Raw genomic sequence first — 13,642 nt, 5'->3', positions numbered from 1 at the left:
TGCACACACCTGTGGGGACCACCACTCCCAGATCTGAGAACGAATCCAATTCCCTCACCGAAGGCAAACAAAAACTTCACCCGTGGAAACATCAAGCAACCCCACCCCTTACAGATACTGGTAACAAAACATGAACTTCCCAAAATCCCCTCCCACCCCTCCCCATCCCCCTGTCTGAGCCTGCTAATAGCTCCATGCAGGCTCATCTAGAACCCTTTCTAGGAGGAAAAACAATCAAGAGCTGTACGCTCCAGCAAGCCATCAAATATTATAAATATCAAAGTGGGCTAATGTACATCAAACCTGCAAAAAGTGCCACTATTATAAGTACAATATAGGTAGAAAACAGTAGGAAAAGAACTTGCACACTGAATCCGGTCCACCGGATTAGGACTGTGAATAAACTGCGAGGCCAATTGGACTCATAACATAATGTCAGGAGGCAGCATCCAGAGGCCTGCGCGGATCTGAATTTCTTTTCAGACGGCTGTTTCTGGCTCCCACCCGTTGCCATCGGGGGGGTTGAGGCTTAGCCAGCTGCTTTCTGCGACCCTCCTGTTGGGCAACAGTTGGAGAAAAGCCACGATCTTTAAGCTGAGTGGCCGCCTCCGCTGCAGTGAGAAGGCGGAAGGACTTGCCCTCCCAAGTATACTGTAGGCCAAAAGGATGCAGCCATCTGTACTTGACATTCTCCCTTCTCAGAAACGCAGTGGCTTCCCGTAATTCTTGCCTGTTTAGGAGAGTAGCCTGAGACAGATCAGCGTAGACAGAGATTTCTTGCTCTTCCCAGGCCCATCTGATTTGTTTTCTAGCAATATTTGCTATCTTTTCCTTCATGGCATAGTCATGATAGCAAACAATAATATCACGTGTCTGATTGGATCCAGGCGCCCGGAGCGCTCTATGGGCACGATCCAATTTGATACTATCCAGAGTGACATCTTTATGCTCCGTGGTGGAGTGCAATAAGAATAAACTGAAACGCTGTATCAGGGCATTGCAATCAGTATTTTCAGCATTGTCCGCAAAGCCACGGAACCTAAGGTTTCCCCTGCGAGCCCTATTTTCAAGGTCAGCAAGTTTGGCTTTCATGACCGAGTTCTCCTCCTGTAAATCGACCAGGAGCTCAGATTGTTGTTTAGAGGACTCTTCTTGGTAATCTAGCCTCATGTCAATATCGTCCACCCTTCTGCCCACGGAGGAGAGCTCTTCCTGGAAGTCACTAATAATCGCCGCAATTTCTTTTTTATACGTTTTTAAATCCTTCCGTAACTCCCCAAACCATTCCCGAAATTCCTTTCTAGTCGGGACTTCATCAGCGCTTAGGGGCGCCGCATCGCCCTCGAGCCCGCCGGCCATCTCTGCCGCGGCCGCGCCATCTTGGTCTCCTACCTCGTGGGCGCTCCCGGACAGATCGTCTTTACGATACGAAAAGGACTGTAAGTCAATACATTTCTTTTTGGAAGCCATCCTGACCTTATTAGGTTGTTCAAAGAGCTGCAGAACACGTTGTAGCTCGCAGGGGTGCCCAGAAAAAAGCTATTTGAAGCGGCTTGCCGAGGAGCTCCCTTTTCAGGCAGCCATGTAGCTCGCTGACGTCACTTCCTCCAAACTAGCCCTATTCTACCAAAGATGGGTCGAGATAACTTTGGACAAGTGGGTCCTATCCATCATTCAAGAGGGATATTACCTGGATGCTATAGTTACACAATGTTAGGTTCCATATTAGGTGCTACTACCCAAGAAAGAGATCTAGGCGTCATAGTGGATAACACATTGAAATTGTCTGTTCGGTGTGCTGCGGCAGACAAAAAAGCAAACAGAATGTTGGGAACTGTTAGAAAGGGAATGGTGAATATGTTCTTATGTTCTTAACTACCTGAAGAATTAGATCCTTTAATATAGGTCTCATGACATGATGGGCCCCAGTGAATCAGTCTTAAAGATGTCCAGTCGAACTGTGGGTTGTGACGCTGCAACCAAGGAATACCAAGGGCAACTTGGATGAATTGCTTTCGGAATAACGGCAGGGGAGAAAGTCTGATACTCCACGCATATCCACGCAAATTATGCTAATCACGTCACCAAGCCACCACATCACACCCCCCCTGTCATCTCTCCCACCACCCTTCTTTCAGCTTTCCCAACATGCCAGAGACCTAGGGGTCATCATTGACAATAGCTTTAATCTAAAGAAGTTCATCAGCAATAACCCTAAAGGATGGCTTCTTCAAACTCCAAACCCTCAAAAAACTGAAACCTCTTCTACACCCCACTGACTTCTGCACTGTACTTCAAGCAACAATTCTATCCAAACTTGACTACTGTAACTCCCTCCTCTTGGGGTTACCTAAGAATGTCACACAACCCTTACAAATTCTACAAACCACCACTGCTCGAATCATAACCAACACACGCAGAAATTAGTATATAGCCCCCATACTCATGAACCTTCACTGGCTCCCTATTACTTCTTGTATTCAGTACAAATCCCTCTCTCTCATTCACAAAGCCCTTTACAACCCAGAAATGTACTGGCTTAACGGTTCCCTTAAATTCCACCAAGCCAAGAGACCCACAAGACACCAATATCATGCAACCATGCTAACCCTCTCTCACAAAACCACCAAACTGGCCGCAACTAGAGCTCGTCTACTCTCTGTATCAGGACCAACCCTTTGGAACACTATGCCAGTAGATCTACGCCAAGAGGCTTGCCATAAAACATTCAAATGAAAACTCAAAACATGGCTTTTCACGAAGGCATTCAAATAGTACATATCACCAAAACTCACTCATTTTGCTCACCCTTCAATCTTCTTTGCCAACAAAACACTCTCCCTGCCTCACAATGCCTCTACCCTCACCACCCCTCCTCTCCCGCGTCCCTTCCCCTAACAGATCCCTTAGTTCTAACTTTACGATCCCTCATAAGATATCTCCCTCTCTTAGTTGCTACCATCTTCGATTTTCAACTTCATGCCTTGACTTACATATCTTCAATAATGTACACTTTGTATATAGTTTTATAATCATATATGCTATTTCCTCACCAATGCATCTATTGTAAATAGTTCCTTGCAATCTATGCAACTCCTCCTTTCTCTCCCCATGCAACCCTTTCAACTCTTCATTCCCCTCCCTATATGCAATATACAACCCCCTATCCCCTCTATACAATCTGTCCATCTTCATCCCCCCCTCTACCCCCTTTCTCTCTTTCCCCCCACTCCATCCCCCAATCATTTCTCTCAATACCATCTCAGTCATCCAACAGCCTCTATTTAAGTCTCTCTATTCAAGCCTCGTTCATTGTATAGTTTATTTAATTTTATATTTTATTCACTGTTTTCCTATAAGTTCTATGTAAAGCCTCTGTTTTGCTGATTTTGAAGTTATAATGTAAACCAAACTGATGTTACCCTACGAAGTCCGGTATATAAAAACCACAAATAAATAAATAAATATCCAGCATAGCTCTCTGCTTCAACAGCAGGGGAGAAAGTCTGATACTCCACTTTCAATGCATATCCAGCATAACTCTATGCTTCAACGGCAGGGGGGAATGAAGAAAAGTGGATCTATATACAGACAACAACCAACAAGGACTGAATTACATAGTCTGGGTAAACAAATAAGCATGGGTGTAGTTTGCTTATTGGGGCAGTTACTACCCCTAACTAATTAAGTTAGATATTTCACTTAGATGCAATTCCAACACTGCTCTGTACATTAATGGTGGGGGTGGAAGGGAAATAGAACCAAAAGGTTACTAAGAGCCAAGAGTAACAGATAAGTATGAGAAAAAAAAAAGTGCGACACTTGCTGGGCAGACTGGGTGGGCCGTTTGGTCTTCTTCTGCCGTCATTTCTATGTTTCTATGAATAAAACGGAAAATGTCATAATGCCTCTGTATCTCTCCATGGTGAGACTGCACCTTGAATATTGTGTACAATTCTGGTTGCCGCATCTCAAAAAAGATATAATTGTGATGGAAAAGGTACAGAGAAGGGCTACCAAAATGATAAGGGGAATGGAACAGCTCCCCCATGAGGAAAGACTAAAGAGGTTAGGACTTTTCAGCTTGGAGAAGAGAAGGCTGAGGGGGGATAAAGATAGAGGTGTTTAAAATCATGAGAGGTCTAGAACGGGTAGATGTGAATCGGTTTTTTACTCTTTCAGATAATAGAAAGACTAGGGGGCACTCCATGAAGTTAGCATGTGGCACATTTAAAACTAATCGGAGAAAGTTCTTTTTCACTCAACGCACAATTAAACTCTGGAATTTGTTGCCAGAGGATATGGTTAGTGCAGTTAGTATAGCTGTGTTTAAAAAAGGATTGGATAAGTTCTTGGACGAGAAGTCCATTACCTGCTATTAATTAAGTTGACTTATATAATAACCACCGCTATTATTAGCAACGGTAACATGGAATAGACTTAGTTTTTGGGTACTTGCCAGGTTCTTATGGCCTGGATTGGCCACTGTTGGAAACAGGATGCTGGGCTTGATGGACCCTTGGTCTGACCCAGTATGGCATATTCTTATGTTCTTAAGTCATCAAGGTGACCTACGTAGAAGCAGGCAAGCCGCTGCTTTTACAAGTCAAGGCCCATCCCACTAGAGCCCAGGCAGTGTCCTGAGCAGAAACTAAGATGCTGTCACCCGCCGAGATCTGCAGGGCGGTGACATGGTCCTCCATCCATACACACCTTCTCCAGATTCTATCGCCTGGATGTTCAGGCTTGGGAGGACACAGCATTTGCAGGGGCAGTACTAAGTGGGTCACGGGCAGCCTCCCACCCGGTTCGGGAGTAGCTTTTATACATCCCATTGGTCCTGAGTCCATCTGCTACATGCTAGGAAATAGAGAAATTACTTACCTCATAATTTTGTTTTTCTTAGTGTAGACAGATATGGACTTAGCATCCCACCCACAGCTGCCGTTATTCATGAAATTCTCGGGTGACATCCCCGAGAGCGAGTGTTTTACGGGTAAGCCATGCTTTCCTTCAGCTAGGACACCATCTTACCGGGTGTCGACGTTTCTTGGTTGAGGGCATGGGTGGTCTCCATCTATAACCAATTCAACCGGTTCAAATTAATTAAGTTAATCAAGTTATTCAAATTATTCAGTCATGCATATATCCACAATGCTTTTCGAGGAGAATACTGAAGAGCTGCACTTCCTGCAGGGGTATATGTACTAGTTCTGATGTCAGATTGAAATATTTATTATTTATTTATTTATTTTAAGTTTTTCTATACCGGCATTCGCAATAGATATCGCATCATGTCGGTTTACAATTAACAAGTGGATAGGTAACAAAAAAGGTAAAAAATAACATTTATCTTATTAATAATAATAATAATAATCGTAATAATAATAAAAACATTAAACAAGAGAAGGCTAAGGTATGCAGTTACAATAAAACAAGGGAGTAATATAACTTGGAGCATAGAAAAGAAGCAGGGGATTAAATAGAGAGAACGTAAATGCCAGTCAATGTGCTTAAAGCATTAATGAATTGTCCTTATGAGGTAGGGATATTAATTATGAGGTAGGGATATTTATTAATTACCCGGAGTAAGGCAAAGTCTGAGCGCCTAGTTAATAATGGAATAGGTTCAGTTTAGTTCAGGAAAGGCTTTCATGAATAGCCACGTTTTAAGTCTTTTCCTAAATGTAGGAAGGCAGGGTTCCTGTCGCAAATCTGGTGGGATGGAGTTCCACAGTGTTGGTCCTGCAGTGGAGAAAACCCTGTCTCTGGTGGTTATGTGCCTCATGGATTTGGAGTGTGGTACTTGTAGGGTTTCTCTATAGGACTCTCTGATTGGTCTGTTGGATGTAAATTTTTTGAGAGGAATTTGAAGGTTGAGCTGAGAGTGTTGATGTATAGTTTTGAAAATAGTGGTTATGGACTTATATATGATTCTGTAGTGAACTGGCAGCCAGTGCAGGTCTTTGAGGATTGGTGATATGTGGTCTCTTCTCCGTGTGTTAGTTAATATTCTCGCAGCCGTGTTTTGAACCATCTGAAGGGGTTTCGTGTGAGATGAAGGGAGACCTAATAGCAAAGAGTTGCAGTAATCTAGTTTAGAAAATAATATTGATTGCAGAATAGTTCTGTAGTCATGAAAGTGGAAGAGTGGTCTTATTCTTTTTAAGACTTGGAGTTTATAGAAGCAGTCCTTAGTAGTTTGATTTATGAATGCTTTTAGGTTTAACCTGTTATCAATGATAGCTCCCAGGTTTCTTACTTGTGGAATTTGTAAATTGGGTGGAGGATTTGAGTCGGTGTTACTGTTTTCAGATGAAATTAGGAGAAGTTCGCTTTTTGAAGAGTTTAGTATTAGATTAAGGTTGGAGAGGAGTCCATCAAGTTTTTTAAGACAAGTTTCCCAGAATTCTAGGGTTTTGCTGTATGATCCGTCTCCAACTGCTATCAGGAGTACACTATACCCATTGGTCCTGAGTCCATCTGTCTACACTAAGGAAAACCAAATTATCAGGTAAGTAATTTATCCATTCATCTGCCATTTGGATCCCCACTCTTCCAGTCTTGCAAGGTCCTCCTGTAATTTATCACAATCTGCTTGTGATTTAACTACTCTGAATAATTTTGTATCATTCGCAAATTTGATAACCTCACTCGTCATATTCCTTTCCAGATCATTTATAAATATATTGAAAAGTACAGGTCCAAGTACAGATCCCTGAGGCACTCCACTGTTTACCCTTTTCCACTGAGAATATTGAACATTTAATCCTACCCCATCAGGCTCCGAGCCCAAAGCGGACCCCAAGCGGCCTACCTCCTCCCGGCTCGATTTGCCACCGCAGGACCGCCCACTCGCGGTGCCTCACTTCCGGCCCAGAAGGACCTACAAAAGCAGGCAAGCCCTCGGCGTCTCTCGCCAAAGGAGCACGACCAAGGAGCCTGCCCCTTGGTGCGCCAACTTTGTGCCACCCCCCCCCCTTATAATCTGCTGTCCTTCTGCCCTGTCTACCTCCCCCCCCCCTCTCTCTGATCCTTTTATTTTTTCTGCTCTGTCCTGATCTTCTATTCAACCGCACCTTATATCTCTACCACAGGCACTATAATTTATTCTCTCTGCCCTGTTTCTCTTTATTGGCCCTCCCCCCTTCCTTCACCCCTCCTACAGGTAATACTTCCTTGTCTTCCCCCCAACTATGCTTTCTCACCCCATCCCCACCCTCAAACACTACTCCACCACTTATCGTGCCCTTCAGCCTAATACCTCCCAGGAGCAACACAGATCTTCCCCCTCACCCAACTAATTGGCCTCACCACCTTCACCATCCTCCTCCTAAATGCGCAATCCATTGTCAAAAAAGCCATCTTGCTCAATAACATCCTCACTGATGATAGCCCTGACATCTGCGCCATCACCGAGTCATGGCTAAAGGATTCCGACTCCGTCCTACTGAACCAACTCCTAACCGACCTGTATAACATCTTCTCTATTCCTAGACTTAAAAAAAGAGGAGGAGGCCTTCTTCTTGCTGCTAAAAAGAAATTCAATCTAACCCTGCAACTGATTCCTCCCCCCCCCCCAACTGGAAATCATACTATTTAAATTGCCCGCCCTTCAAATCTGCCTAATATACGCTGCCCCCAGGCTCCTTGAAAACAACGCTTCCCCCCTGATTGAATACATTTCCAAACACCTAGACAAACACACCTGCAATTATCCTCGGGGATTTTAATCTCCATGTGGACACTGTACCATTATCATCATCATGTGACTCCCTACTAGCATCCCTGAATGCCTTTGGTTTTAAGCAAATAATCTCTAACCCCACACACAAGGCAGGCCACACTCTTGATCTCATCTTCACCAACCCCCTGATCCAACCAGACCCCCGACACCCCCCCCCCCCCCCCCACACACACACACACACACTTGCAAACCCATCCCCTGGCCAGACCATTTCCGCATTGAAACTACCTGCTCCATAAAAAATACACCCATTCCCACACTCACCAAGAAAACCATTGACGTCCGCCGACCATGTAAAACAGATGACCTCATCGCAGCCCTCTCTTGCAAGCCTTCCAAACTAGACCTAACTGACGCGGAATCCGCTCTCTCCTCCTGGTCTCAACTTAGCAACATTGTCGCCGATAATGTCTGCCCCACACAAACTCGTGAAATTAACACTGCAAACACAAAACAGAAACCTTGGTACACCCCTGAGCTTAAAACCTTGAAATACATTCTCAGGAAACTAGAAAAAAAAATGGCGTAAAGAACAATCCCCTGACTTACAGGCCAAGTTCCGTTCCCACCTCCACACCTACCGAGAAGCCATTGACAAGACAAAAAGAGATTTTTACGCCCAAAAAATTCATCAACTTCAATTTAATGCTAGAGCCCTCTTTGAATTTGTATCCACTTTAACTAAAACTACTCCCACCCCCTCCCCGGACACCGATGACAGCCAAATGCGAAGAACTTGCACTATACTTCCACAATAAAATAGAAAAAATCATGGTTCGCTTCCCCACCCCCCCTCCACTCCCACCAATACCCCAATAACAAACACCACTGCCACCATGCCAACCCTCACTACATCCCAAGGACCCACTACATCCCATAATTACTTCTGGAGTTGTTCTGCAGTAAGCATAGGTAAAGAGAGATTGCTAAAGAAATGGCTTTCTGCAATTGGTGCGAGTGTATGTGAGTCTGCCTCATACAGGTTTTCGTAAAATTTCCAGGAAAGGGCACATATCTGTGGATCTGGGGTGTGCCGCACTCCCTTATGGTCTTCAAGTGCCACTATAAAGGCCATTCCCCGTTGTGCTCTAACCTGGTTCGCTAAAGGTTTACCCATTTTGTTGCCAAAGCGAAATAACTTTGTTATAATTAATGAGGTTTGGGTGGACCCTTGGACACTGTGGCAGCTGACCACGCCCATGGGGGGGGGGGCAGTCCTGTGAAAGGCCACAGGTCAGGTTCAGTTGAGGATACACAAACACAGAGATCTTTTAGTAAACCATATTGTGTAGCCACCAGAGGTGGCAGTGATGAGTAGTTGAAGTAGCCCGGCTGGGCTAGTATCCCTCAGGTGCTGGAACAGCGACTCCTCCGGTAGCAGTGCTGTAGTGGAAAGAACTGAGAATAATGAGTATAGTGGAATATGAATAAGCCCCAGTATGGAGAACCCCAGGATAGGAAGAGCAAGCTCTCGAGGAGCGAGTACCTGATCCCTGAGAGCTGAGAGGCTTGAAGGGGATGTACTCACACAGCGGTTCCATGTAGGAGATGGCACCAGGGCTGGAATGGAGGCAGGCCCTTGAGCGAGTTTCTGGTTCCAGGGAAAGCTCTGAGGTGAAGATGGTAGTACTCACTGGTGCTGAAGATAGCGAATCCTTCCAGGCAGAAGAGAAGGTAGGAGCAGGCAGCGAGTCAGGGTACATGGGCCCTTGAGGAGTGAGTACCGGTTTCCTGATAGCGACCTGAAAGGCAAGTGAGGCCCCTGAGGAGTGGGTACTCCAATGAAGATTGGAGGCAGAGTAGCTGGGTACGGAGAGCGAATCCCATCCGTAAGAATCCCCTTGCTAACTCAAAGGCTAGCAAACAGTGTATTTTATTTATTTATTTATTTATAGATTCTTTTATACCGCGGTACGTATAGACATACATCACCTCGGTTTACAGTGAAACAATAAATTAGCAACAGGCTTTAAATATCCGGGCAGCGTGACATCATCACAGGGGGACGCCCCTGAGGTTCGCGCCAAGTAGGAAATAAGAGCGAGGGCCGCGCGCGCCCTAAGGTATAGATGGAGCATGGCAGGAGGCAGCGCCCAAGCCGGTCCGGGGACACCGGAGAGGACGGCAAACAGACACTGCGGCATCCATTAACAGTAAGAGGAGGAGCAAAAGGGGAGAGGTAAGAGGAGTGCAGCCGTCGGGAAGGGACGGTTTCAACAGTACCCCCTTCAAAGGGCGGTCTCCTCTGCGGGGACCAGGTTTTGGTTTCCAAGGATGCGAGAGATGAAACTGATGGAGCATCTCTTTGTCAAGGATATTAGCCAGAGGCTCCCAAGAATTTTCTTCGGGGCCAAAACCTTCCCATGATAGAAGGTATTCCCAGGATTTGCCTCGTTTGCAGACATCAAGAATGGCTTTGACCATGTATTCTAGGTCATCTTCTGCATTGATGGAAGATGGTTCCAGAGATTTGGAAGAGAATTCACTGATGATGAGTGGTTTCAGAAGTGAAACATGAAAAGCGTATGGATGTTCAATCCAGGTGATAACTTCAGATCGTAGGTAACATTGCCAAGACATTGGAGGATTAGAAATGGTCCAACGTAGCAAGGAGCAAATTGAGAGGGGGGTAACTTCAGTCTAAGGTGCTTAGTGGATAGCCAGACTTTGTCACCAGGTTGAATGACAGGTGCTTTGGAATGATGAGCGTCACAGAACCTTTTGGCTCGATCACTCGCTTTAAGAGCATTGTTTTCGTCTGAGTCCATAATTGATGGTTTTCTTCAGCAGTGGATTAAACTGCTGGGGACGTCACTGAGAGCTTCAGTGGAAGTGGCGGTGATGGTGAATGACCATATACCACTTCAAATGGTGTTGATCCAGTTGATGTTGCTGGATGAGAATTAATGGCGAATTCAGCCCATGGTAACAGTTTGGCGCAGTTATTTTGACGGCAACTCACATAGGCCTGAATGAACTGTTTCAGGGTCCTATTCATCCGTTCTGTTTGGCCATTAGATTGAGGATGATAGGCATATGTATAATCTAGAGAGATGTTCAAGAGTTTGCACAGGGCCTTCCAGAATCTTGCCATGAACTGTGATCCTTGATCTGAGACTATGTGCTTCAGTAGGCCGTGGAGGCAAAAGATATGGACTATGAAGAGCTTCACAAGTTCCAAAGCTTAAGGTAAGCCAGGCAGTGCCATGAAGTGGGCCATCTTGCTGAAGCGGTCGACTGTGACCCAGATGGTATTCATACCTCCAGAAAGGGGTAGATCAACTACAAAATCAGTAGCGATATGCATCCAGGGCTGTTCTGGAGCTGGAAGTGGTTGCAGCAATCCCCACGGTTGGCCAGAAGTAGGTTTGTGCTTGGCACAGTTGGCACAAGATGACACATAGGAGAGTGTATCTTCCTCGATAGCTGGCCACCAATAATACTTCTGTAGCTTCAGCAGGGTACGGTGTTGACCAGGATGGCCAGCCAGCTTGGAATTGTGCGCCCAATAAAGCACTTTCTGAGACATTTTGGCACGATGGGCTTACCAGCAGACACAGAATGAGTAGCCACTAAGACGACTTTCTTCGGGTCGATTATGTGCTGCGGCTCTTCCAGAATATCCTCTGAGAGGAAGGAGCTTGATAGGGCATCAGCTCTGGTATTCTTGTCTCCAGGGCGATATTTGAGCACGAAGTCAAAGCGGTTGAAAAATAAGGACCATCTAGCTTGTCTATGGTTAAGACGTTGAGCATGGCAGAGATACTATAGATTCTTATGGTCCGTAAACACGGTAATTTAATGTTGAGCGCCTTCGAGCCAAGGCCGCCATTCCTCGAATGCCAACTTAATAGCCAGGAGCTCTTTGTCACTGATCCCATAATTCTTCTCTGCTGGAGAGAAATGTCGTGAGAAGAAAGAGCAGGGACGTAAGGACTTGGAATCGCCAGTCTGGCTCAGAACAGCCCCCACACCGACATCAGAGGCATCGACCTCTACGATGAATGGTTTGTTGGGGTCCAGATGACGTAGGCATGGTTCTGTGGAAAAGGCAGTCTTTAATTCTTCAAACGCAGAAATGGCCTCCGCAGACCATTTAGAAGCGTTGGCCCCTTTCCGGGTCATAGCAGTCAAGGGCACCATTAAAGAAGAATAGATCTTTATAAAGCTTCTATAGTAAATGGTGAACCCCAAAAATCATCTCAGGGCCTTCAGGCTGGTAGGTTGGGACCAGTTCTTGATACATTCTAATTTTTGGGGATCTATCTGGAAGCCATCTTTAGACACAATGTAGCCAAGAAAAGGCACGGAGTCTTTATGGAATTTGCACTTAGATAGCTTGGCGTAGAATCGGTGTTCTCGGAGTCTTAGTAGAACTTGCTTGTCGTCTTCTAGATGAGTAGACAAATTCTGAGAAAATATCAGGATGTCATCTAGGTACACTACGACACTCTTGTATAACAAATCTCGCAGAATGTCATTCATCATGTTCTGGAACACGGCAGGTGTGTTGCACAGGCTGAAGGGCATTACTAAGTACTCAAAATGACCATCTCGAGTGTTGAAAGCCGTTTTCCACTCATAGTCACTGCGAATCCGGACTAAGTTGTAGGCCCCCTTCAGGTCAAGTTTCGAAAGTATCTTGGCCTACTGAAGCCGGTCAAACAGCTCTGAGATTAAAGGCAGGGGGTAGCGGTCTTTAATCTTAATCTCGTTCAGACCTCGATAGTCGATACAAGAACGTAAGGTATTGTCTTTCTTCCCCACAAAGAAGAATCCTGCGCCGGCTGGCAACTTCAAAGGTCTAATGAAACCTTTCTGTAAATTCTCCTCGATGTACTTAGACAGACATAGCCTTATTCTCTATTGCAGAGAGTGAATAGACACGTCCTTTAGGAGGTTCAGTGTTTGGTTTCAGCCGAATGGCACAGTCGTAAGATCTGTGTGGAGGGAGGATGGCAGCAGCTTCTTTGGAAAACACATCACTGAATGACGCGTATTACGGCGGCAGTCCTGCCATCACTGGAGTTGTAGGCACGCAGAGAACAGGAGAAACTTCCTTGAGGCAACTGCCATGACAACTTGGGCCCCAGCGGGAGAGTTCCAAGGAGGACCAGGCGAATTGAGGCTGATGCAACTGCAACCAGGGTAACCCCAGAACGATAGGGTGCATGGCCTTCTCTAACACAAAGAAGGGGATTGTCTCCGTATGGAGGGCTCCGGTACGAAGAGTCACTGGTTTGGTGCGATAAGTCACATCACTGGGAAAAGGCTCTCCATGGATGGAAGACAAGAGTAGTGGAGCTTCTAAAGTAACAAGGGGAATCCTCAAATATTCCACTAGGCGTCGAAGTATAAAGTTGCCTCCTGCCCCTGAATCCACAAGGGCAAGAGTTTGGATTGTAGACAGTCCGCAAGTCAAGGAGACTGGTAGACAGAGCGGAGGAGAAGGTGTAGTAAGGCCTAAGAACAGTCCTCCTGCAGGACTTAGGCCCGTCCGTTTCCTGGACGAATGGGGCATGTTGGGACATAGACTTAATTGGCATCTCAGAGACATGGTGGAAGGAGGACAACCAATGGGACAGTGCTATACCGCGGTACAAATTATATCGCAATGACAGAGAAGAGCACCCGGGAGGCGGTGTGGCGCTTTATGTCCGGGATGGCATAGAGTCCAACAGGATAAACATCTGTACACCGACGCGATATCTTTGAGCGGCGGTATATAAAAACCAATAAATAAATAAAATAAATAAATAAATAAATGAAAAATTGAATCTTTATGGGTAGAAATCCCTTGTGTGGCGGGGAAGACTATAGTGATAGGAGTATACTACCATCCACCTGGTCAAGATGGTGAGACGGACAGTGAAATGCTAAGAGAAATTAGGGAAG

The sequence above is a fragment of the Rhinatrema bivittatum genome, chromosome 4 (genome assembly GCF_901001135.1).
Source record: "Rhinatrema bivittatum chromosome 4, aRhiBiv1.1, whole genome shotgun sequence".
Classification (NCBI taxonomy): domain Eukaryota; kingdom Metazoa; phylum Chordata; class Amphibia; order Gymnophiona; family Rhinatrematidae; genus Rhinatrema; species Rhinatrema bivittatum.
The sequence above is the reverse complement of the archived record's forward strand: the minus strand, read 5'-3'. Positions refer to the sequence as shown.